This window comes from Saimiri boliviensis, chromosome 1 (genome assembly GCF_048565385.1).
Source record: "Saimiri boliviensis isolate mSaiBol1 chromosome 1, mSaiBol1.pri, whole genome shotgun sequence".
NCBI classification, from domain to species: domain Eukaryota; kingdom Metazoa; phylum Chordata; class Mammalia; order Primates; family Cebidae; genus Saimiri; species Saimiri boliviensis.
In genome coordinates this window covers 171,995,597-172,019,308 of record NC_133449.1, presented here as the reverse complement: position 1 = coordinate 172,019,308, position 23,712 = coordinate 171,995,597, and the positions used below count along the sequence as shown (strand labels likewise).

At 40.6% G+C, this 23,712-nt stretch overlaps 1 protein-coding gene and 1 long non-coding RNA gene across 2 annotated transcripts in view; one reads left to right on the top strand and one right to left on the bottom strand.

Annotated features, from left to right (window-relative positions):
• Window positions 1-23,712, top strand: part of NR3C1 (nuclear receptor subfamily 3 group C member 1) — a 474,477-nt gene that overhangs the window by 168,225 nt on the left and 282,540 nt on the right. The window lies entirely within an intron of this gene.
• Window positions 19,193-23,348, bottom strand: LOC141580297 (uncharacterized). The gene is made up of 2 exons (XR_012512491.1): window positions 23,154-23,348; window positions 19,193-20,610 (listed from the first exon to the last, which is right to left on the bottom strand). It is a non-coding gene; the product is annotated as an uncharacterized LOC141580297 (long non-coding RNA).

Here is a 23,712-nt window from a genome sequence, read left to right as displayed (position 1 = left end):
AGATCATAAGCTCCATATACAAAAGAGGCACAACTGTGTCACTAGTATGTGAACAAAAAAGAGATTTACTCTTCAACTGGAAAGAACTTTCCAGCCCCGTCTCTTTAGGCCCCCATAACACCATTCCCATTTTAGAGCCCTGAAGGAAAATTCACAAGGGATCATGAGAATCAGAACCACACAGTAATCTGTCGTCTCTACAAATCTAGAATTTGTAGGCCAAGCACTTTTGCAGTGGCATTGTGGTTAAGAGTATGGGGTCTGGAGTCAAGCTGCCTGATTTTTTATCTTGGAACCAGGATTTACTAGACCTCCATTTTGTTGCCTGTAACACTGGCCTTATTATTTTCATCATTTTTGTTGTTATTATTCCCAAAATAGTTGAATAAGAGGCATGGTAGACAAAGTAACAGCACCCAAAAGATGTTTACATCCTATTCCTGGAATCTATGAACATGTTACTTTGCATGTCAAAAGGAGGCTTTACAGATATGATTAAAGTCACAGTCCTTGAGATGGGGAGATTATCCTGGATTATCTGAGTGAGCCCAGTGTAATCACCTAAGCCCTTGCAGGCAGCAGAGCCAGAAGAGTCAGTCAGAAGAGGCAGGAAAGACATGAAGCATGAGAGGGACTCAGCCCACTGTTGCTGGCTTTGGAAATGAAGGGGCAATGAGCCAAGGAATGCGGGGAGCCCCAGACAGTAAAGAACAACCCTGACCAGAAAACTACCAAGAAAACAGGACCAAAGCCTCACACACATGTAACTGAACTCTGCCAGCAACCTGAATTATCCTGAAAGTAGATTCCACCCTTGGGGAGGCCCAAGATATGGTTTGGCTGTGTCCCCACCCAAATCTCATCTGGAATTGTAGCTCCCATAATTCCCATGTGTTTGGGGAGGGACCTGGTGGGAGACAATTTAATCATGGGGATGGTTTCCCCTATAGTATTCTCATGGTAGTAAGTAAGTCTCACAAGATCTGATGGTTTTATAAGGGGTTTCCCCTTTTGCTTGGCTCTCATTCTCTCTTGCCTGTGGCCATGTGAGACATGCCTTTCACCTTCTACCATGATTGTGAGGCCTCCCCAGGCACGTGGAACTGTGAGTCCATTAAACCTCTTTTTCTTTATAAATTACCCAGTCTCTGGTATATCTTTATTAGCAGCATGAGAACAGACTAATGCAGCCTACATCTTGATTTTGACCTGTGTATCTCACAGCAGAGAAAGCAGCCAAGCCTCCTGGACTTCTGGCCTACAGAACTGTGAGATAATAAATTCGGTATATTCTGAGGATGAGGAGCATGAAGGATCTGGATGAAAGAGTGACTCTCCCTTCATCAGGCATTCATCTCAAAGTTTTGAGCCTCTGCTCTCCTTTCTCCTCTCTCTAGTAGTAATGAGAGGGCTTACTATTGAGTGAACTCAATAGTACGAATGCACGTGCTCAGTATCCTTCATACTTTAAAGAATGCATGTGCTCAGTATCCTACAAAGGTGGAACGAATATACACAAATCACTGTTACCTTAGAGTTTATAAAACCTTTCCTATCCTCAACTTCACATTTGTGGATTTCGTGCCCTTCACAATATGAGGAAATCTAGCTCCTTCTTTGTTGTAGTGGTAGCTGGATAGCCTAAATTTGCTGGACATTTTTATTTTTAAATGTATATATTTTTTCAGTGATATGTTTCCATCCCTAATGAAAGTACAGAGATAAGGAATAAAATAGTTTACCTGATCATTAACTTGGCTGTTCCTTTAACTCTTTTGTCCCTCCTCACATATTTATATTCTTTCCTTTTTTTCTCTCTCTCTTTTTTTTTTTTTTTTTTTTTTTTTTGGCATGTATTGAAGTCTAATTTTACACTCTCTCTGTGAGGGCCCCTTGGTCATGCTTCACTTCATTTTTTATGTAACCTGCTTAAGTTTAAAATGATCTGTTTTCTTAAACAGGGTTAGCACACATGATAATATGTTTCCTGGCACTCTGCCACTGCCCCGTCACCAAGCTCTCTGGATTTAAGGCTTGTTTCTTCAAGAATGTACAGAACTGTTCTGAAAAAAGAAAAAGAATTTGAATCTCTTCTCCCAAGAAAGGCATGCAGAGTGATTTTTCATACCTGTACCATACAGAGGATGATATAGCATTTCCTTTGGGCAGCAAGAATATTCAAATTAAATAATACTCAGCCAGATTTTTCTACCCCCACTGTAAAGTATGTATCAGTGGAACTTCCACTGTGTGTCAACCCATGAGTTTCCCCAAGAAGTCCATGTTTCATGGGTCTGGGAATTGAACCAAGTAAAAAAGACTTACTGATTTCTCCCCAGATTGTGAAAGATCTCTAAGTCCAGCTCCAAACAACTATATAGACAACACACATAGTCTCGAGTGTTTACTCAGAAAACCCTACATATTTCAAATTGTATGCTTTTTTTTTATTTATTTTTGAGACAAGGTTTCACTATTGCCTAGGCTGGAGGGCAGTGGCACAATCATAGCTCACTGAGGTCTCAAACTCCTGGGCTCAGGTGATCCTCCAGCCTCGGCCTCCCAAGTAGCTGGGAAGCTAATTTTTTTTTTTTTTTTTTTTTTTTTGTAGAGATGGGGTCTCATTACATTGCTCATGCTGATCTCAAACTCCCAGGTTCAAGCAATTCTCCCACCTCAGCCTCCCAGAGTTCTAGGTTTATAGATATGAGGCACCACACGCAAACTTTGTATACCTTTTAAAGTACAAAGGAAATAGACTCACACACTACTTAATTAATATCTTGTTAATATCCTGGTAGGCAGAAAACAGAATTCCATTCATGGAGTCTAACTGAAGACACTTTAATGAAGGAATTATTGATATGGTAGATGAAACCAATGAGGAATGTTGAAGCTTCAGGGACCAGTAATAGCCAGAAGACATTTCCACCCCTTAAGCTAACAAGAAAGGGAAGGAAAGAATGTCATGAGACCTGGAGCTGAGAAGCGAGGGCTTCCTAGCTGGAGCTAGCCTCACAGCTCATGGCCAGATGGCACTGGAAAGACAGAGAGGGAGTAGGGACAAAACACTCTGGCCCCTCTCTTCCTGCCCTGAATTTCCTGCTTCCATTGGCCAAACCCAGCCAGCAAAGCTGGCAGGTGAAGGAGCCCAGGGGCAGCAGTCCACAGATCAGGCTCCTGAGGCACAGAGAAAGGCAGGGTGGGTGGATAGCCCGTGGAAGGGATGCTTGCAGTAGGCAAATGGAAAATAACCAGTGCTGGGGTTAAGAGTGAGCAGATTTGAAATTTGCTGAAGAAAATCTTTTTAGACAATCTAATTCTGTTCATGAGATTGTTGCTGTTGGCAGGGGGTGGTAAATGGCTTAATTTATTGTGAAGAAGCCCTCTTGTCTTCTGAGTGAACTATCCTTGCTGAGAGATATGAGCTGAATCCAGTGCATGAGAATTCAGCGGACCTCACAGAGTCATAAAATTTTTAAGCTGGAAGGGACCTTTTACGAAGCCTCTAACTCAGCCACTGTACTTTAGAGGTAGGAAAAATTAGGCTCATAATGAGTCTTCTTCCTTCCTTCCTTTCATTCATAACAAGACTGTATTTGTTTGATTGCCTACGAAGTACTAGGCACTGTTGATGATGAGAATGCAACAGTGAACAGAATAATATTCGAGTGCTCTCATGGAGCTTATGTTCTAGCAGAGGGAGAGAGGCAATAAACATCAATAACAAAAAATATATTTTAGGTGAAAAGGGAATATGTGCTATTTAAAAAAAAAATAAAGCAAAATAATGGGTAAGAGAGTAGAGGAGTTCAAGAGATGGCGTTTATCCTTTATATGGTAGAACATGGAAGACCGCTCTGGTTGGCACCATTTGAATAGGGACCTGAAGGAGATAAGAGACAAGCCACGTGAACATTCATGGCGAGAGCATTCCAGGCTGAAGGGACAGGAAGTGAAAGGCCCTGAGGGGTGCTGAGCTCCATGAGAGAGGGTTGGGACGATAGGAGATGAATCAGCCGGCCAGCTGTGGGACAGGCATGAGGTCCCTTGCAGGCTTAGTGAAACATTGTATTTCATTCTCAGGGTGATAGGAAGAAGCCATTGCAGTGTACTGAGTAGAGCAGTGACATGACCTGACCTATTTTTATCAAGATCAGTCTGGCCACTGTGCGAGAATAGACTGGAGGAGGCCAAGGCAGAAGAAGGGAGACCAGGGAGGAGGCTGTGGCAGTCATCTTGGGGAGGGAGGACAATGGCTGGCACCAGCATTTGGTAGAGGTGATGAGAAGCCATCAGATTCTGGATATGTGTGAACATAGGGTTGACAAGATCTGCCAATGGAGGAGCTAGAGGGCAGTGAGACAGAGGAGCCAAGGGTGAGCCCAAACTTGTTGACCTGAACATTAGGAGAGATGGAGCTGACATTACTGAGCTTGGGAGAGGAGAAGGTTGGTGGAGTAGGGGGATCAACAGGAGTTAAGTTAGGGACTTGCAGATTTTTAGAGGCCTATTAAATGTCTATGCAAAATATATATAAATACATATATATTGACATAGATACATAGGGAGATGCACACGTGTGTGTGTGTGTGTGTGTGTGTGTGTGTGTGTGTGTGTGTGTGTGTGAAGCTCAGGAGAGGAGTTGATGCTTGAGGTACAAATTTGGAGATGCTATTTAAAGTCATAAGAGGATGAGGTCATCACAGAGTGAGCACAGCTATAAAAGAGAGCAAGATTGGCCCTGAGCCCTGAAACACACAAATAATATTAGCAGTATTTATTCTTGTTTATTATTATTTTTGTGGCTAACAGTTACTTGGCGCTATGTGCCAAGCACAGTGTCAAGCACTTTACATACGTTATCTCTTTAAATTCTCATAACAGTTACGTGAGAAAGTTATCCCCATTTTACAGATGACAAAATTGAGAAACAGAAGAGTTAAGCAGTCTGTTCAAGTCACTGAGCCAATATGTGGTAAGGCTGGGAAGTGAACCCAGACAATCTGACTCAAGATGAAGCAGTGATCCCAAGCTTACATAACAACTTTGTGGCAGACGATGTCTGGGACGTTTTCTATGCTATGCTGCCTCTGCTGATTAAGTTCCTTCACTTCCATGCAGTCGCTCAAAAGTACAGAATCACACTGGAACAAAGGGCACCCAGATATCAAGTTTACAAATTCACAAATTTGATCTCCTCTCTTCCTCCAACATGAAGAAGGTTCTGAATCCTATCTCTTTTCAGTGTCTCTCTGGTGCTCAGCATAGGGTCTTGCTCACAGGAGCTGCTCCATCACAGAGGACTGAGGGTTAAAAGACCCCTGAGGATGAACTAGATGGCTCTGATGATAAGCAGAGAGTGAGAAGGGAAGCTATATCCACATGGCTGAGACCGTAAATTCAAGCTAGGAAGAAACCACTTTTTGGAAGTTACACAAGACAGAGGGCTTCCTAGTTATATCTGTGACACATGGACCTGCCTAGGAGAATTAATTACAACTATAGACATGAACCAGGAGGTAGTCAGCATCTATTCTGGAGGTCTGTTTAGTGCTGATCTCTCTTCGGACATGGACGTCTCTGCCCCAGTCAGGGCCTCCTCTCAAAGAATGGCATTTTCTTGTGTTTTGTACCTAAGCAGGCAGCACGGATAGCATCGCTTTGCCTTTCCACCACTAGCCTTCAGAGATGTGGCGGAACCATAATTGGAATCTTTCAAAGAGCTATTTGGATAAACAAACTGTCAGTTCTCCGTTATAAATAAACTGCTATCAGCCATCTGAAAAAGACAAAATGATAGCGATGTACCAAAATGCAAAGAGACGCACACCTCAGAACGTCACGCTATCCAAGACCAGTTGCGTAATCTGTAACTTCTACCACCTCTATTTCCCAAATGGATATGGAGCATGATGTAAGGAAAATAGCTCAGGCTTTGTGGTCAGACGGGTCTGGGTCTGAATGCTGTCTCTGATGTTCTGTAGTGGTGGCCTTGAGCTAGGTGTTTAATTCCTGAGAGCCTCACCGTCCTCATTTGTATAATGGGGAGAGGAGGAAATAATTCCTAAATTCATAGGGTTGCGGTGAGAATATAAACAGAACAAATATGGAACCAACATAGGAACTGGGACATGATGGTACTCAGTAAACAATAGCTCTAGTGGTGACGATGACGGTGAGTAACAGGCAGAGTGATAATAATAATGGTGATGACAGTGGTGGTGCAAACGTCATCATCCAGCATTTGAAGACCTGTGCTGTGCCCCAGACTCTGTGAGATAGAAACTGGAAGTCTCAGAGCTACTGCTTCAAAAAATAATAACAGTGAGATTAGACTAAAATGCTTGAAAACCGAACTACTTAACTGTTATTAACAACAATTAGAATATTTAACATTTATTCAGTGTTTGCTATGTGCCAGGAATGGCCACAAGTAGTTTATATATTTCACTTAATCCTCACAAAACCCTTTTGAACAGCAAAGGATAATTAGCTCTGTGTCAGATTAGAAACCCAGGGCTCACAAAGGTTAAGTTCTGGATAAAAAAGCAATGGCTCACAACTTCTCTAGCAAAACTGGGAATCGTCGACTCTCACCACTGCATCAAAACACAGAGCACATTGTACCCTACAGTAATAATGGACCACTGCCAGCATCTTCAACACATATCAACTTGCGATTTTTTTGTGTACCCTCTTGCTCCTGGCATTATAAAGATACACAAGCAAATGCGAGAGAGAGAGAGGCTAACTGTAACTGATAACCCCTAAAGAATAGTGATTCTGTCTGCCTCTGCAATACCTCGGGCTGGTTAGTTCTTCAATCATGGTATGCTTTAAGAGAAAGAGGCAAATTTTAAATATTTTTTGCTCATAAAAATAAGACATCTTGCAAAGGTGCTGTTTTTTATAATGTCAATAATATTCAATGCTTACAGTAATGGCTTAAAATCAATAGAGAAGGTGCTATTACCCTCATCTGACAAAAAATAAATGGCACAGAGTGACGCATGACTGTTCTCCTAAAAGCCCAAACTGATACATTTTAGATTCTAACATATGTCATTCCTGCCATTGTCTGAAGAAAAAAAAATATAGCTGAGTACATGTTGAAAATCACTTTTTTAATTTTAAGGTTATTTTAGATGCTGCTATTACTTTTAAATGTAAGCATTAGTGGTTGGTGTTATTTAGAATTTATTCTGATGTGCTCATTTTCAGTGCCATTAAACTATGTTATTATGATCCAGGATGTGTCATGTCATTAATCCCTCAAGAATAGACATCCAACTTGTTCACAACCATATTCCCAGAAGTCCTAAGGCGGTGGTGGTATGATGGTGGTTCTCAATAAATTTTTTTTTTTTTTCTGGAAAAAAGAAAGAAATGTTAAATGTCCAATTTAGGGTCGTACAGATGGGAAAGGCTAAAGCAGGGATTTGAGCCCAGGGCTGTCTAACTCTAGACCCCAAGCTCATAACCACTGCACTGTATTGCCTGTGTCCTAGTGAGATGTACAGTAACTATTCTAAGAGGGAAGAGGTCACTGGGCTCTGAGATGGTGAATCTGTAGGGCTTGTGCTTACGGTTCTTACAAGAAATTCACACAAATTAGTAAAAGCGTGTTTGAGATGCATATGAGGATTTAAACCAGAGATGGCAAACAGGTAAATCAGGGCGATAGTTTGTGAGCCCCACACAGTATATCTAACATTGAAGACTAGGAGGTTTCATTTCACAAATCCAGATTTCTTCCTTTTCTTAAAAAGTTGATGATCTAGAAAAACTGGATCCTATTCCAGATTGCTCTAATGAACTGGATCCACTGCTGCCTTCCACCCACACATGTGTTCTTGAGTTTGCCCAGTTCCCAGAACTCCCTGTTTATTTTTCCTGCAAACTTCATTTGTTTATACACCTTGCCTGGCCCCTGTAGATATTTGGAGGGCAACCTCCTGTGGAAGCTCGCCCACAGGACTCGGGTATATTTCAGATTGTAGTTAGCAAAGCAGAGGTCCTTGACCAATCATTGCTACCACTGGAGAAAGTGAGGATAACCTGGATCTCGTGTGGACCGGGCCACCTCCACCCAGGGAAGATGCGTCTGTGGCTACAAAAGCAGGTGTTTTCTCTGAGTAACTCCACCGTCTACCATGAACTCCTGACCATCCATTGCCTGTTCTCCTTCCTGCCTTCCTCGCTAGCTGCTGATCATCAGTTCCTTTCTCTCCCTTTACAACAAGATTCTTATTCACCTCTCTTCCCACCTATTGTTTTCAATGTGGGATTCCTGCTAAAGGCATTCAAAAAAGTTCTTTTCCTTACTTAAAAATACCTTATTTTCGGACTTCCCGCAGTACATCCCCAAGCAAGGACCATAGCAAGCCATCATAATAAATCTAAGACCCCCCTTTAAACCTTTTGTTGAAAACTTAGTGCTAGACAGTTGTGTATAAAAATAGAATAAAATGTCTTTTCTGTATCATACTTCACAATTTTCAAGGCACAATTACATCTAGTATCTAATTTGATCCCCCAAACAGACCAGTGAGGTGGGCAGAGTAGAAATAAGGTGTTTATGTTTCAGAAGAGATTTTTACCTCGTAACCAAAGTCCACATTCAAGGATCAGTGATCAGTGGGCAAGAGAATGTGGGTTAGGGCCCAACCTGACCCAGAATGAATAACCACAAGTACAATTCTGCACTCACCTAACCATCGATAGTCTACCACTTCATCAGAGACCTTTGCTCTGGAAGAACTGAAACTGAAATGCAACTGCCGAAGATCTACTCAGTAGACCTCCCTTCCTCCCTTCTTACCTCTTTCGTTCCTTCTACAAATGGCTATTGAGTACCTATGTGCCAAGCACAGCACTGATCCCAGGCTACACAATAACATCTGACTGAATAATGCCAAGAGAAGGTAGCTGAAACACTAAAATAATGCCACCTTGTACTCATGTGGCTCTTTATGACTTTCAAAGCCATTTTGCAGCACCCCTCTGTGCTGAGTGTACTCCCATTTTATAGATAGAATTTAAGCTCAGAAAAGCAAAGGGGCATACAGCTATGAAGCATGCAGCTAAGATTCAAACCAGGTCCTAACACTTTGGGTCCAGTGATCTTTTCACTACTGGTACTACTAGCACTACCAGTACCTGGCACACAGTAGGTGCTCAAGAAACGTTTGCTAAACATAAATTACCATCACACTGCCTCTGAAAATGACTAGAAACATCTAACATAACATTTCTCCTTCAAGGCCAAGAAAACAGGCCTCTCAGGAACCTTTCAAACCTGTTGCTCAGTAAAAGCCAGCAATGCCTGAAATCAATCACTATTATTTTCACCTAAAGCCACATATGAAGCTAGAGAGACATAAAACAAACGCCTCCACTGAGGAAGATAACTGCAGTAAGCGTTTTCCTCAGGTTCTTTGACATTCTTGTTTGCCCAAGAACAATCTGTTAAGAAGGAAATATTTTTCCCTCTCTACTTCAAACCAAATTCCACACCCGAAGTCCAATATTGGATAGTAAATAGAAAAGCAAGTTGCTTCACCTCTTCATGCTCCTTTTCCCTGGCTGAGTGTCCACGTCTTCCATGGCAAGGGTCCAAAGAGTCTCATCTTCAGTTCTTCTTCTATTTTGCAATTTGGTGGGAACAACGGGGTGCATGAGGAGCAGTTTGATAGGAAAATTATGGCTTGCTTTGATTCAGATATCAGTACAGGAACATGGGGGAGTGACTCGAGAGCCAATTCTCTGGTTTGAACCTTCCCCATTGGAGTCCTGACTGTCTATACTCTTCACTTTGGAATGGCCCAGGAGGATCTTCTGCCTGCTACTGCTCTAATCTAGTCCATCCCTCCCTGAACAGGGCCTGGCCAGAATCTGTTCTCCCTCCGGAAAGGGCAATCTGGATGCTGGCAGGTAACAGAGCTGCCATCTAATTCACCCAATTCATGGCCACATCGTTCCTTCTCTGTTACTCGGCCCTCATTGTTCTTACCCTGTCCAATCACATCTCTACTGCTCCCAGAATCAATGGGCACACTGGAGTGATGCTGGAAGTGACAGACAAGAGCATAAATTCTGTAAAACATAGGAGAGATAGTACAGCTTTTATTGGATATTTAATCCTTTAGCCCACTGTCTTTTCCACGCTTACCCCCTCCTGTTTCTCTCTCTTCTGTTTAAATCAGTCAGTGTTTCTCAGAGTGTAATCTCTGGACCAGCAGCATCAGCATCGTGAAGGTTAATACAGAAACATGGGTGAGTGACTCAAGAGCCAATTCTATGGTTTGAACGTTCCCCATTGGAGGCCTAGCTGTCCACATTCTTCACTTTGGAATGGCCCAAATTGACACTCCCAACTGAATGTCAATTTGATTGCATGGAAGGATGCAAGTATTGATCCTTGATGTGTCTGTGAGAGTGTTGCCAAAGGAGAATACCATAACATTTGACTCAGTGGGCTGGGAAAGGCAGACCCACCCTTAATCTGGTAGGTGCCATCTAATCAGCTGCCAGTGGGTATAAAGCAGGCAGAAAAACATGAAAAGGGAGAGACTGGCCCAGCCTTCCAGCCTACATCTTTCTCCCATGCTGGATCCTTTCTGCCCTCGAACATCAGACCCCAGGTTCTTCAGTTTTGGGACTCGTACTGGCTCTCCTTGGTCCTCAGCGTGCAGACAGCCTATTGTGGGACCTTGTGATCGTGTATGTTAATACTTTCTATATATAGGGGAGATATATATCTATATCCTGTTATATATAGGGGAGTTTATTTTATATATATATAAGTTTTATATATATATCTCTCTATATATATATGAGTTTATTTTATATATATATTATATATATGTGTGTGTGTATATATATATATATATATATATATATATATATATATATATATCTTATTAGTTCTTTCCCTCTAGACCCTGACTAATACAAGCACCTCCTGTGAATTTGTCAGAAATGCATATTCTCAGGCCCTACCCGAGACCCACTGAATCACTCAGGTGGGGCCCAGCCATCTGTGTTTTAGCCAATCCTCTAGGTGAGTCTGATGCACACTCAAGACTGTGAGCCACTGATGTAAACAATTTCTCCCTCCCATTGGGTATCATTCTTCTAGATCTCCTCACCGACGTCTATCTTCTCATATTTATACAAATGGACAAAAATTTTGTTATCAAACTAATAGAGTCTTCAAACTATAATCTCTCATATGAGGTCAGAAGAAATGTCAGCCTCTGAAAATTCAGCCAAAAGTAGCCAGTAAGGTGTGATGGAGAGAACATGAACTCTGATATCAGATGGCTCTGAGTTCAGGTTCACCAAATGTTCAAATCCACCACCTGCTGGCTGTGGGATCTTAGGCTAATTGTTAACCTTCTGGACATTGCCCATAAAGCATAGGTAAAAACATCAATGTGATAGGATTGTTATGAAGATTAAGTGAGATATCACATGGAAAATGCTTGGGACATACAGCAGCCACTTGGGAAACACACATGTCTTCCTCCTCACCCCACCTCCAGTAAAATTACAATAAAAATACACTCACCGGCACGTTGATGTTCCTCCTTACCTCTCCCAAGTCTTTATCAAGGAATATAGACAATCTCATGAGGCCAATCAAAAGACCAAATTATCTCTCTGCCTGTTGTCCAAGCAAGGTGGCCGGCTTTTATGCCTGGGATTAGAACATGACCAATATAAAGGGTAAAACCTAGTCCTTTGATTTTATCTAATCTAATGGTGACTGGTTTTGGAAGAAGAGGGAAATGCACATGAAATCTAGTGAATAGGGATTTGGTGTTTAAGACTTCTTATTCATCCAAAACGATCCAACAGAAAGAAGGTGTGACAGATACTTTATCACATGAACTAACTTATTTTTGCTTCTAAGAAGGAGCAAAGGAGTTCAAAGATTTTCCATAGTCTGGAAAAAATAGTCCTTAAAAATATCACATTTTCTTTGTGCTGAATCTATTCTAATAATTTAACATTTATTGTCTGTTTATTACATGCCTGATACTAAGCTATTAAATGATATGTATATTTGTGCACTGACTCCCAAGAAGCAATTACTATCACCCCCCTCTTTCACTGTAAAGATGAGAAAACTGAAATTTAGAAGCTAAAGCCAACTTGCCTAAAATCACCATGACCTAGACTCTGAGGTCCCAGTGCGGAGTCTGTATTCTGAACCATTAAACCTCCAATTTCTAATTCCGTTTTTGAGGTAGTTCTGTACAAGAGAGTGAAACTCCTGGGTAGGAGTAACCAATATTCTACCCATTGGAAAGTTTGGTGACTCCACTACAAATCAGTCAGTTGGCATTCTGATTTATAAATCTGTTTTCTATTAGTTTCTTTATGAGTCAGTTCCTGGGACTTTGATAAACTCAGGGATAGCGGACTGAATGAAGCTTTATAAGCTGCAAAGGTGAGGCTTAGGGCTTGTCCTGAGCTCATCCTACCAAGGAATTGTCCATCCGAGCAGGCCTGCTGGAGGCAGCTAGCCAGCCAGCCAGTTGTCTTCTTTGATACCACTTTGAATGCAGTATTATTCATTCACAGCTCACATAACACAGGCAATTCAGAGAAATATTTAGGATGATTATGTTGGAAGGAGCGGGATTCTAGGAGCTTTAAGGTTATAGTAGAGGTGAATGCAGCCAGAAATTCTAAGTTAATGATGGCAAGTAGGTTTCATTTTATGTGACAGATCTGATCAATTAGTGGTAGTGAATCCCGAGCGCTCTACATTGAGAAGGATTCTGAGGCCACTTCTGAGCTATACAGTAGAGAATGTCATGATTAATTAGTGGTGTGTGCCATGATCACAGGCAGGCATGGGGACCCACATGTTATATATTTACCATATATATGGTAGAGAATGTCATAATTAGCAGTGTCTGCCATGATCACAGGATGTAGGCATGGAAGTCTATATGTCATATATTTACCATCTCTTCTCTCAGTGCTAGAATCTCAATTGATATTGGTCATTATATTGAATGTAGTATCCAATTACATTTGAGTGGAAAATAATGTGTTTTTAAAAATATCTACCAAGCATAAATTGTATGATAGCACTCTACTATGGGCTGATTCCTGCTGGTTCTTGTACAAACTTGTAATTACTTTCTTAGTACTTATATCCTTTGAAATTAGTGTCCACCTCAGTATGCTAAAAAGAAAAAAAGTGTAAGAAATTTGGAAGTTCAACTCAAGCCTAAAGTTTTTTGTGAACAGAAGTATCTGTTGCTTTTGGGACATGGATCTGTTTATCCCATATCACAAAATAGTAAGTTAAACTTTTTTTTTTTTTTTTTTTTTTTTTTGAGATGAAGTTTTGCTGTTGCCCAGGCTGGAGTGCAGTGGCATAATCTTGGCTCACTCTAACCTCCGCCTCCCAGGTTCAAGCAATTCTCTTGCCTCAGCCTCCCAAGTAGCTAGGATTACAGGCATGTGCTACCATACCTGGCTAATTTTTGTATTTTTAGTAGAGATGGGGTTGTATTTTTCGTCGAGGTAGGGTTTCACCAGGTTGGTCAGTCTGGTCTCAAACTCCTGATCTCAAGTGATCTACCCACCTCAGCCTCCCAAAGTGCTGGAATTAAATGTGTGAGCCACTTTGCTAGGCCCATAAGTTAAATATTTTAAGGGAATAAAAAGCACAGTTTTGGTTTTGTTTTGTTTTTTTTTTTTTTTGGTTTTGGTTTTTTTTTTTTTGTTTTTTTTTTTTCATTAAAATCCCAAGAAGACCCCCACATATATGGTAACCAGATTTCTGACAATAGTGTTGTTACTCTGTAAAAGGGAAAGTAGCCCTTTATAACAAATAGTGCTGAGTCTATTCAAGATCATATGAGAAGAAAAGAAGGAAAAACAGGGAATCCTTTCCCCATTGCTTGTTTTTATCAGGTTTGTCAAAGATCAGATGGTTGTAGATGTGTGGTGTTGCCTCCGAGGCCTCTGTTCTGTTCCATTTGTCTGTATCTCTGTTTTGGTACCAGTACCATGCTGTTTTGATTACTGTAACCTTGCAGTATAGTTTGAAGTCAGGTAGCCTGATGCCTCCAGCTTTGTTCTTTTTGCTTAGGATTGTCTTGGCTCTGTGGGCTCTCTTTTGGTTCCATATGAAGTTTAAGGTGGTTTTTTCCAGTTCTGTGAAGAGGGTCATAGGTAGCTTGATGGGAATAGCATTGAATCTATAAATTACTTTGGACAGTATGGCCATTTTCATAATATTGATTCTTCCTAACCATGAGCATGGAATGTTTTTCCATCTATTTGTGTCCTCTCTTATTTCTTTGAGCAGTGGTTTGTAGTTCTCCTTGAAGAGGTCCTTTACATCCTTTGTTAGTTGTATTCCTAGATATTTTATTCTCTTTGTAGCAACTGTGAATGGAAGTTGGCTCTTCATTTGGCTCCTTTTAGTCTGTTATTGGTGTATAGGAATGCTTGTGATTTTTGCACATTGATTTTTTTATGCTGAGACTTTACTGAAGTTGCTTATCAGTTTCAGGAGATTTGGGGCTGAGATGATGGGGTCTTCTAAATATACAATCATGTCACCTGCAAATAGAGACACTGGTCATACTGCACATGTATGGTCATTTTGGCACTGTTTACAATAGCAAAGACCTGGAACCAATACAAATGCCCTTCGATGATAGACTGGACAAGGAAAACATGGCACATATACACCATTGAATACTATGCAGCCATAAAAATGATGAGTTTGTGTCCTTTGTAGAGACATGGATGAATCTGGAAACCATCATTCTCAGCAAACTGACACAAGAACAGAAAATTAAACACCACATGTTCTTACTCATAGGCGGGTGTTGAACAATGAGAACACATGGACACAGGGAGGGGAGCATCACACTCTGGAGTCTGTTGAGGAGGACTACAGGAGGGACAGCAGGGGGTAGGGAGGTTGGGGAGGGATAACATGAGGGGAAATGCCAGATAAAGCTGATGGGGGAATGAAGGCAGCAAACCACATTGCCACATATGTACCTATGCAACAATCCTGCATGTTCTGCACATGTACCCCAGAACCTAAAGTGCAATAAAATATCCATATATATAAAAAAAAAAGAAAAGAAGGAAAAAAGAGTAGCAACCCACCTCACATGATTTATAAAAATCAACTTCAGATCTGAAAAGAAAAACAATAATCTTTCAGAAGACAACATAGGAAAGTACTTTCATCACATCAGGGTAAGCAATACTTTCTTAAATAAGACATTAAAAGCACAAACCCCAAGAAAAAGATTGATGAATTGAACTATATTAAGATTTAAAAGTTCTGCTCATCAAAAAATATTATTGAGAGAATGAAAAGGCAACCTGCGGAGTGGGAAACGATGTTTGCATACAAATATCTACATATTCTGTGTATTCCAAAAATATACATTTTAAATTCACCTAAATCAGTAAAAGACAGCTAATCCAATAGAAAGATGGGCAAAAATATTTGAGCAGCCACTTGACAGAAGAAGATATGAAACTGGCAAATATAAGAGCTCAACATCTTACTCATTAAGGAAATGGAAATGAAAACTACAATGAGATAATGCAGCACAGCCACCACACCAGAATAGCTAAATTTTTAGAAGAAACTTGTAATCACAAGTGTTGATGAGAATGTTCCAGAGTGACTAGAACTCTCATATACTGCTGTAATGTATATTGGTACAATGTTGAAACTGTTTGGCACTATCTACTAAAATTAAATGCATATAGACATTATGATACAGCCAGTTTTGCTCTTAAATATATAAATAACAGGAAGATGTATATATGCACCAAAAAACATGAACAAAAATGTTCATAGCAGCATTATTTATAATACTAAAAACACAAATAGTCATCAACAATAAACAGACAAATGTATTATGGAATATTTATACAATGCAGTATTATATACAGCAACAAGAAGAAATGTCTGCTCCACACAGCAGCATGGATGCATCTCACAAGCATGTTTGAGCAAGTATAATAAAAGAAGCCAGATGCCAAAGAAAACATGCTATAACACCTGCATCATTCCATTTTAGAAACTCAAGACCAAAATTTATTGTAATAGAAGTCAAAAGAGCAGTTTTCTTTGGGTGAGATAGGAATTCATCTGGGTTGCTGAAAATGTTCTGTGTCCTTATTTGGATGGTGGTTAGGACACTGATTTCACTTAAGGAATTGATCTATCGTGGCAGAAGTCAGAAAAGTGGGAATAGTGCATATGAAGGGGCATGAGCGGGCTTCCGTGAGCTGCTGACACTGCACATCTTTATGTGGGTGTGGTTACATGTCACTTGCTCTACACATGCTCCTCAATCTACTCGCTTATGGTTTCTGCCCATTTCATTGGGGATTTTTTATTGCAAAAAAGCTTTCACTTTCTTTTTTTTTTTTTTTTTTTTTAAAAAAAAAAAAAAAGTACTGGGCTAGGCACGGTGGCTCATGCCTGTAATCCCAGTACTTTGGGAGGCCAAGGTAGGCAGATCACAACATCAGGTTCGAGACCAGCTTGATAAAGATGATGAAACCCCATCTCCACTAAAAATACAAAAATTAGCTGAGCATGGTGGTACATGCCTGTAATTCCAGCTACTCAGGAGGCTAAGGCAAGAGAATTGCTTGAACTCATGAGGCAGAGGTTGCAGTGAGCAAGATCAGGCCACTGCACTCCAACCTGGGTGGCAGAGTGAGACTCTGCCTCAGAAAAAAAAAAAAAAAAAAAAAATACTGTGTACTGCATTTGAGGGAGAAATGGCACTAAAAATCCTAAATAGTATGGACTGACCATCTTAACTGGTGATAACAAGAATAGAAAACATTTATTGAGTGTGTAATATGCATCAAGCACTAGGCTAAGCACTTCACATGGGCGCTCTCATTTAATGCTTCTGTGTCCCATGAAGATTGGTTTTATTTGTGATCCACATTTTACAGATGAAGAATCTGAGGCTTAGCAAGCTCAAGGGACTTGCCTTGGCTCAAACAGCTAGTAAATAGCAGAGCTGGGACTCCAGCCTGGTAAGTAGAAAAATGAAATTCAAATACTATTTCTTATAAAAGAAAAAAAGAAAAAGACAGGGATGTGTGTCCCTGCTCTCTGACCATATATGTGCTTAGAAAGCTGCCCACTGTCTACCTGCCCAGCAGGTTCACCCTCAGCTGCCCAGGCCCGATACAAGATGCTATGAATTGGCTTTTCCTTCACATGTCGTCAGCTTCCAGGACTAAGGAGAGACGGATTTGTTTATCTTGGATCTCAGGGAAATGCTGTGGCCAGCACTCAACTGGATTTCCTGTAACTGGAAAAGAGTGATGTAATGGCATTCGATGAGGGTGGAAAAAAGGCCTCACCATGAGCCGTGTGTGAAACCGCCCTGTATCATTCCAGGCCTCAGACAGGCTCTCAGCCCATTCCACCATGCATCTAAAGGACACACACCCCTTCACACCTCCTCTTCAAGCCCCCTTGAAACCCCTTTCTTCTAAGAACTCCATGATGGAAAATGCTAACATTTGGTTCATTCCTGAGTGCTGCCTTTCACCAAGAGCTTAGAGTTGCTTATCAGCTAGATATGTTTCCATGATCTGACTTGGGAGGTAAGATGGGGCACTTTGCCTGGAGAAGTTCTGCAGAGATTTTTCAGAGACCTCATGGTGAGTGACCGACTTCTGTTATTTCTTCAAGACTATAAATAAACCCAATAAACAGCAGGCAATGAGGTTCCGGGACTCAGAAAAGGGTTCTAGCATTTGCTAATCAGGAGCTTCTTCCTAAGCACATGGAGAAGCAGGAGCCAGACTCAGGAATGGAACCTTCTGCTCCCTGCAGAAAGGTAAGCATGGTGTTTGAGCAGCAGGAGGAGACCTGACAGCAAAGGGGACCTGGAGCTCCACTGTCAGTTACAGACCTGCTGAACAATTCCGTTCCCTTCCTCCCGGTGCACCCCAGAGTAATCCTGTGGGTTTCCACTCTTCCCACCTAGAAGGTCTCAAGTGCCTAACACAAGTTAAAAATATTCCTAGAAATATAACCAAGACGAAAAGATTCTCCTCAGCCAGAAATTTTCCACTGGGCTCCTCTGCATTTATACTACACTGACCCATTCTCATCATTTATCTCCTCATCCATGTTTTATCAATTCATTCATGGGTTCACGCTCTCATTCATTGAATGAATGTTTCTTGTGTACCAACTGTGTACTCGGGGGAATCAGCTGTGAAGTGGAGACATTCTTCTTCTCTTTTCTAAGTCACATAGTTAAGTGTTCCTTATTCAATATTTACTTATAACTATACATCTAGATCGCATTTATTGAGCACCTACTGGGCACTGTTCTAACCATTTTGTATGTATTATCCATCCTCACAATACTCCAGGAGTATTTTTATTTTATAGGTGAAGAAACTGAGGCAGAGAAGCTCAAAGTAATTTCCTTTAGGCTCCACAGTTAATAAGTGACAGAGCTGGGATTTAAGCCAGACAGTCTTAATCCACAATCCATTCTCTTATACCACTTAATATGTCTATATAGAGAAATAGGGGAAAATCCTGGAAGGCTACAATCAAATGTCAATCAAAGTTATCTTGTGATTTGAAGATAGGGAGAGGGTAGAATGACTAGTGATCCTTATTCTTTATTTTTGCTAGATATTCTATTTTATGATCAGAAAATGTTGACGAAGTTATAAAAGCAGTTAAAGAACAGGTTTGTAGGAGTGAGGCAGTCGAAGTGTGAGTGATGGCAGATGAGCCCGCATTCAGTTCAAGGTCTCACAGATAAAGACACCTATTTCTGGAGAAGTACCACCTGGAAAGGAGATGCATCTTTGTTCCAAGATGTGTTCAGCTCCTCTTCCCAGTCTGTAAGCCTTTTCAGTGACATTGCGTGGTATTTACAAATAGGAAGATTCTAAAACAGGTCGGATTTTTAGTGACCGAGCTGGCTGCGTGAGAACAATGTGTGCTCAGGGAACAAACATGTTGCATAATCACCAGCCCAGAGAAGGTTAACTGCATAAAAATACCTGCTTCAAAGCAAGGCTTGGTGTCAGCTCAGTCACTATGACAGGTTACCAGTGACCTAGGCTGGAGATGCCTTTTTGCCCCAACCCTCACCCTGCCATGAAGTAAACAATTACGTTATTTTTATTTCAGTGACATTCTCATTCCCATGTCAGTAAGTTTGTTGATTTACAGCAAAAAAGGATGAGTCCTGATTCATTTGCTCAAAGGGAAAAACATCTAATTAAACATTTATTTTGTAGCAGGTTCACTTTATGCTCTTTGGTTCACTTAATCACCAAAGCAATGTATGATATAAAATATGTCCATCCCCATTTCATGGAGGAGGAAACTGAAGCTTGGAGAGGTCATATAACTCATCAAATAGCAGTTTTATAAGAGATGGAATGATAATCAAAAGAAAACCAACCTTTTTGAAATGATCTATTTGAATATAAAAGGAAAACACTGTATAGAACAAAATGCAACTCATGCACTGCAGATGTTAAAAATGATGGTGTTAAGTGGGACACCCGTTCGTTTGAGAGTTCATTTGCTTTCATAAAGTACGCCTAATACCTTCTTTGTTTGCTTGATGATGTTTTAAAACCAAGATACTATTTCACTGGCTCAACATGGTTAGGTTTTATGTTTGGAGGTTGCATATTATTCTAAGTGCAATAGGAAGCCATAGACAGAATTTCAACAGAGTCTGGCCTGGTCTGATTTGCGTTTGAAGCTCATACTGGGTGCTGAGGGAATAATGGACTGAATGTCTGTCTTCCCAATTAGACAGTAGGCATTGTTCTTACTTGCTACAGTGCTTATTTATTTCTCTCTGTCTGTGCCCATTCAAATGTCAGCTTCATGGAAGTAGAGACCTTGTCTGGTTTGTTTTTCACTATTGTATCAATAGTCACTGAAGCAGCATTTGGCCCAGAGTGGGCCCCAATAAATATTTGTTGAATGCATGAGTGAATAAATTAATAAAACAACAAATGGACGAAGTTATCACATAAATGAACATGTAAAGTGTGGTGCTTTGAAGAAAGCATAGGGTGCCGTGAAAACACCTAAGGGGGACTTTGGGGACTGGCAAAGGTTGTGGCTTGGTGGTAGGGATAGAGAGAGGTAGATTCAAGATCTATTTATGATATATTAGTAGGACTTGTTGATGTATTAGTTATGGAGGCTGCAGGCCCACATTCGACGGAAAGGTAAGTTTCATTTCCTCAGCCCTCCAAACTGAACATCTGATTCAATTCAGTTCCATTTAAGATGAGTGAGTGTTTTCCAAGTTGTTTATGAGTTATCCATACAGAAAAGCTGCAGAATAGCAAGCATTGTTTTCCAAATAGTGAGATTCTCTCACTGAAAATAGGAAGATAAAAGGAGTTATTTTTATAGTACCTCTGGGAATCAGTTGGTAGCAATCTCTCTGCGATGCTTTCTTCAGCACTCCCTCTCTTCATCTCCTGATATTTCTATAAGGTTTCCATGGCTAAGTTTCCATGACACCACAATAGTCAGTTCTGTCCATTCAGTCAAAAACATAACTGGTCAGAAAAAGAAAAAATAAAGCTTTCCTGTACCTGAGTGAATGCACCCTTTCTCCACCCACCAATACACACACACACACACACACACACACACTGACTCCATCCCATTCCACACACGCACATTCACCATTGCTTCTAATACAGAGCTAGTCACATAGATATTTACAGCTGTCAGTTGGCTTCCCTACTTGGGTTAAGATAACTTTCATATGATAGAGACTTTTGCGGACCATCTGATTAGTATTTGTAAAGAGCTATTTTGAAGTTAAGTGTTCTTCCAGTCTGGACTCTGAAAGTGACTCTCTTGGGATTAGTTGCTAAAGGCAGATACTGTTGTTTTATAACTTACAAAAAAAAAAATCCTTTTATCTTCTCATCCTCAAAGACCTGCTGATATTTCATTATCCTCATTTCAAAAGCTATAGAAGAGGAGATTATTTTCATACATGTGTATGAAACATATGTTTTCCTTTTCCCTTGAACTCCCTTGCTCAGAATTTGTTGGCTAGCCAGCCCTCCTGAGCTTGGCCTGCCATGGGTTTTATTTGAGATTTCCGTTTCTTTGACATGAATATTTTGGCTAAACTCACAGAGGGCTCATTCACAAGTTGTGGAAAATCTTCACTCTCTACGTCCAAGGCATGCCCTCTGTGGCACAGTGGGCTATTGAATCCCTGCCATTGTGACTGGTAGATGCATATCTCTATCAACATGTTCAAGTCATAAAGCTACGATGACTAAATTAGCAGCATGTGGACTCCATCACATCAGCCTTCCTGATGCAGAGCCCGCTGGCTTTGCTTGGGTGGGTGCATCTGTAGATGGGAGGCAATTCTTATGAAAACAATCGAGAGGCTCTGGTACCTTTTAAGGCCAAATGCTTCTGCAAAGTGGTAGTCACATAAGACACATCGTAGTCATTAAAATTCTTTGGGAGTCAAATAATAGGGTAAGCAGGCGCTCTTTCACCAAAGGTAGTGTTCTGGGAGTCCCAGGAATGCCCACATTCATTACCATTGTTATAACTCAATATGCAACACATCCAGCTTCTATTGATTTTTTTCCATTTGTCTCTGAAGCAGGAGGTTCTAGTAGCTCCGTAAACACAATGAAAGCATAAACTAGGCACTGAAGTAGGACAGCCCTGTGGACCCAGCTGGGAATTTTGTACCTTCCTGATGTCTGCAAGGTGGTCATAAACATTTAATTTTCTCAGTTTCATAAAGGGCTCAACGAAGGAACAAAATATACGATCATGAAAATAAATGCCTGTTTCATTGTTTTAAATCTCTTTGGGAGTTGTTCTGCCATGGTTGTGCACAGGACCCTGACTAAGAATACGAGACAGTTTTATCATACTACTGCCTAAAATATAGCACAGTTCCCCAGTGTCTTTTGGACATGTGTTTCCTTTTTGTTCTTTTTGTATATAATGTATGTTAGGGATAGGAGAAGGGAATATATTTGATCATGTTTCTTCCAAGTTCTATTTCTTTTGTGTTTCTTGCCCTGGCTTCCAATGTCCTTCATGTTTTGGGTCCTGTTTTTTCCAGTTTCATTCTTAAATCACTTGACCCTGTCTCTCTGCCGTTCAGCTACCTGTCATTTTTTTCCATCCTTGACACATTCATCTTCCCTCCCACTCCAGAGCCGCCTTCATACATGTAGCTTCAAGTGTTGGACAACTCACAACACACACACACACACACACTAAGCACCACATTAATCAAGCACATGCCCTCTCCTACCCAGCCCTACTAGTCATCTGTCAGATCTCAGTGTAAGCACCACATCTGCACAGAAGCCTACCCTGACCACCCCATGTTAGATCAGCCATCTTGTCTTACACTTTCTCATAGAACTGACTCTTTCCCTTTAGAGCACTTGACTCAATTGGTAATTATTAATATATAATCATTTGGGTAGTTTTTCATTAACGGCATTATTTACCCTAGATTTTTTTTTTACCCTAGATTTTTTAAACCCTATAAAAACAGAGACTTGATCTATTTTTGCTCACCACTATCTCCTCAGCCTGGCACATAGAGCCTGGCACATAACTGGCTTGCAATTAATATTGAGTGAGAAAATTTATGGACGCAGGCATGCATGAATTAATGAATGAACATGATTTTGTACATATGTCTACATGTGTCTTTCAGGGAATAGGAATGTTACTAATGTAACTTGTAGAGAGTATTTTCAGTTCTCTTTAATTTAGGCTATTCTATTGAACGGGAAGTAGAAATGACAGTGTTCTTCACATGAATCAACTCCTTTGCTAATTCTGCTTAAGAAATCAGCATTTAGTCAGTCACATAAACACCATGAATGATTCATGTGCCTTTGGTTAGCATTCAAAGAAAAATTTATTTATATGACTTACAAATATCATATAAATAACATGTCTTGTTAACTATGCATCTGTGTTCCTTTCAACTTAATCACAGAAACAGCTATCTGACACCGTTAACAATCTCCTAATATGCCAGAGATAAATTACTCAGTAAACAAATGTTTAAATACATTAGCACACTGACCTGTCGGGTGTTACGTTACACACCCTGGATGTTCAGCAGCAATGGTCTCCTTCATTTTCCCCTTCCTGCTCCACCTCCACACCATGGAGTAGCCTGTGGAATTTGGGACCACTCCAAATAGATAGGATGAAGAGTATAAATACGTATGCTGAAGCTTAAAGAGAAATGCTGTAGGAAGGTCGCATCACCCACTACTGACTGGTACAATACAGCTGGGAATGCATTTTTGATTATGTACCAGATAATTCAAATAGTTGCAGAATGGAGAAAGGTTGATAAAAGGCACATGGGGAATCAGAGAGCTTAAAATAGTCAAGATTGCATACCAAGGCCAGATTTGAGTTCTAGCTCTCAGTGATTCCTGCCCATTCAATTCTGGCATAGGCAGAAATGGTCAAAGCATAATTCTGCTGATACAATTATATTTATAATACAGAAACCAAGGCCTTTTAGAATTAGCTTATACTTTGGATTCCATGTATGTGTTCTAGTCTTGCCCACAGGGTCCAGCAATCCATGGAATCATGGAAAATGCATCTTGTAGTCCATGCGCAGTGCC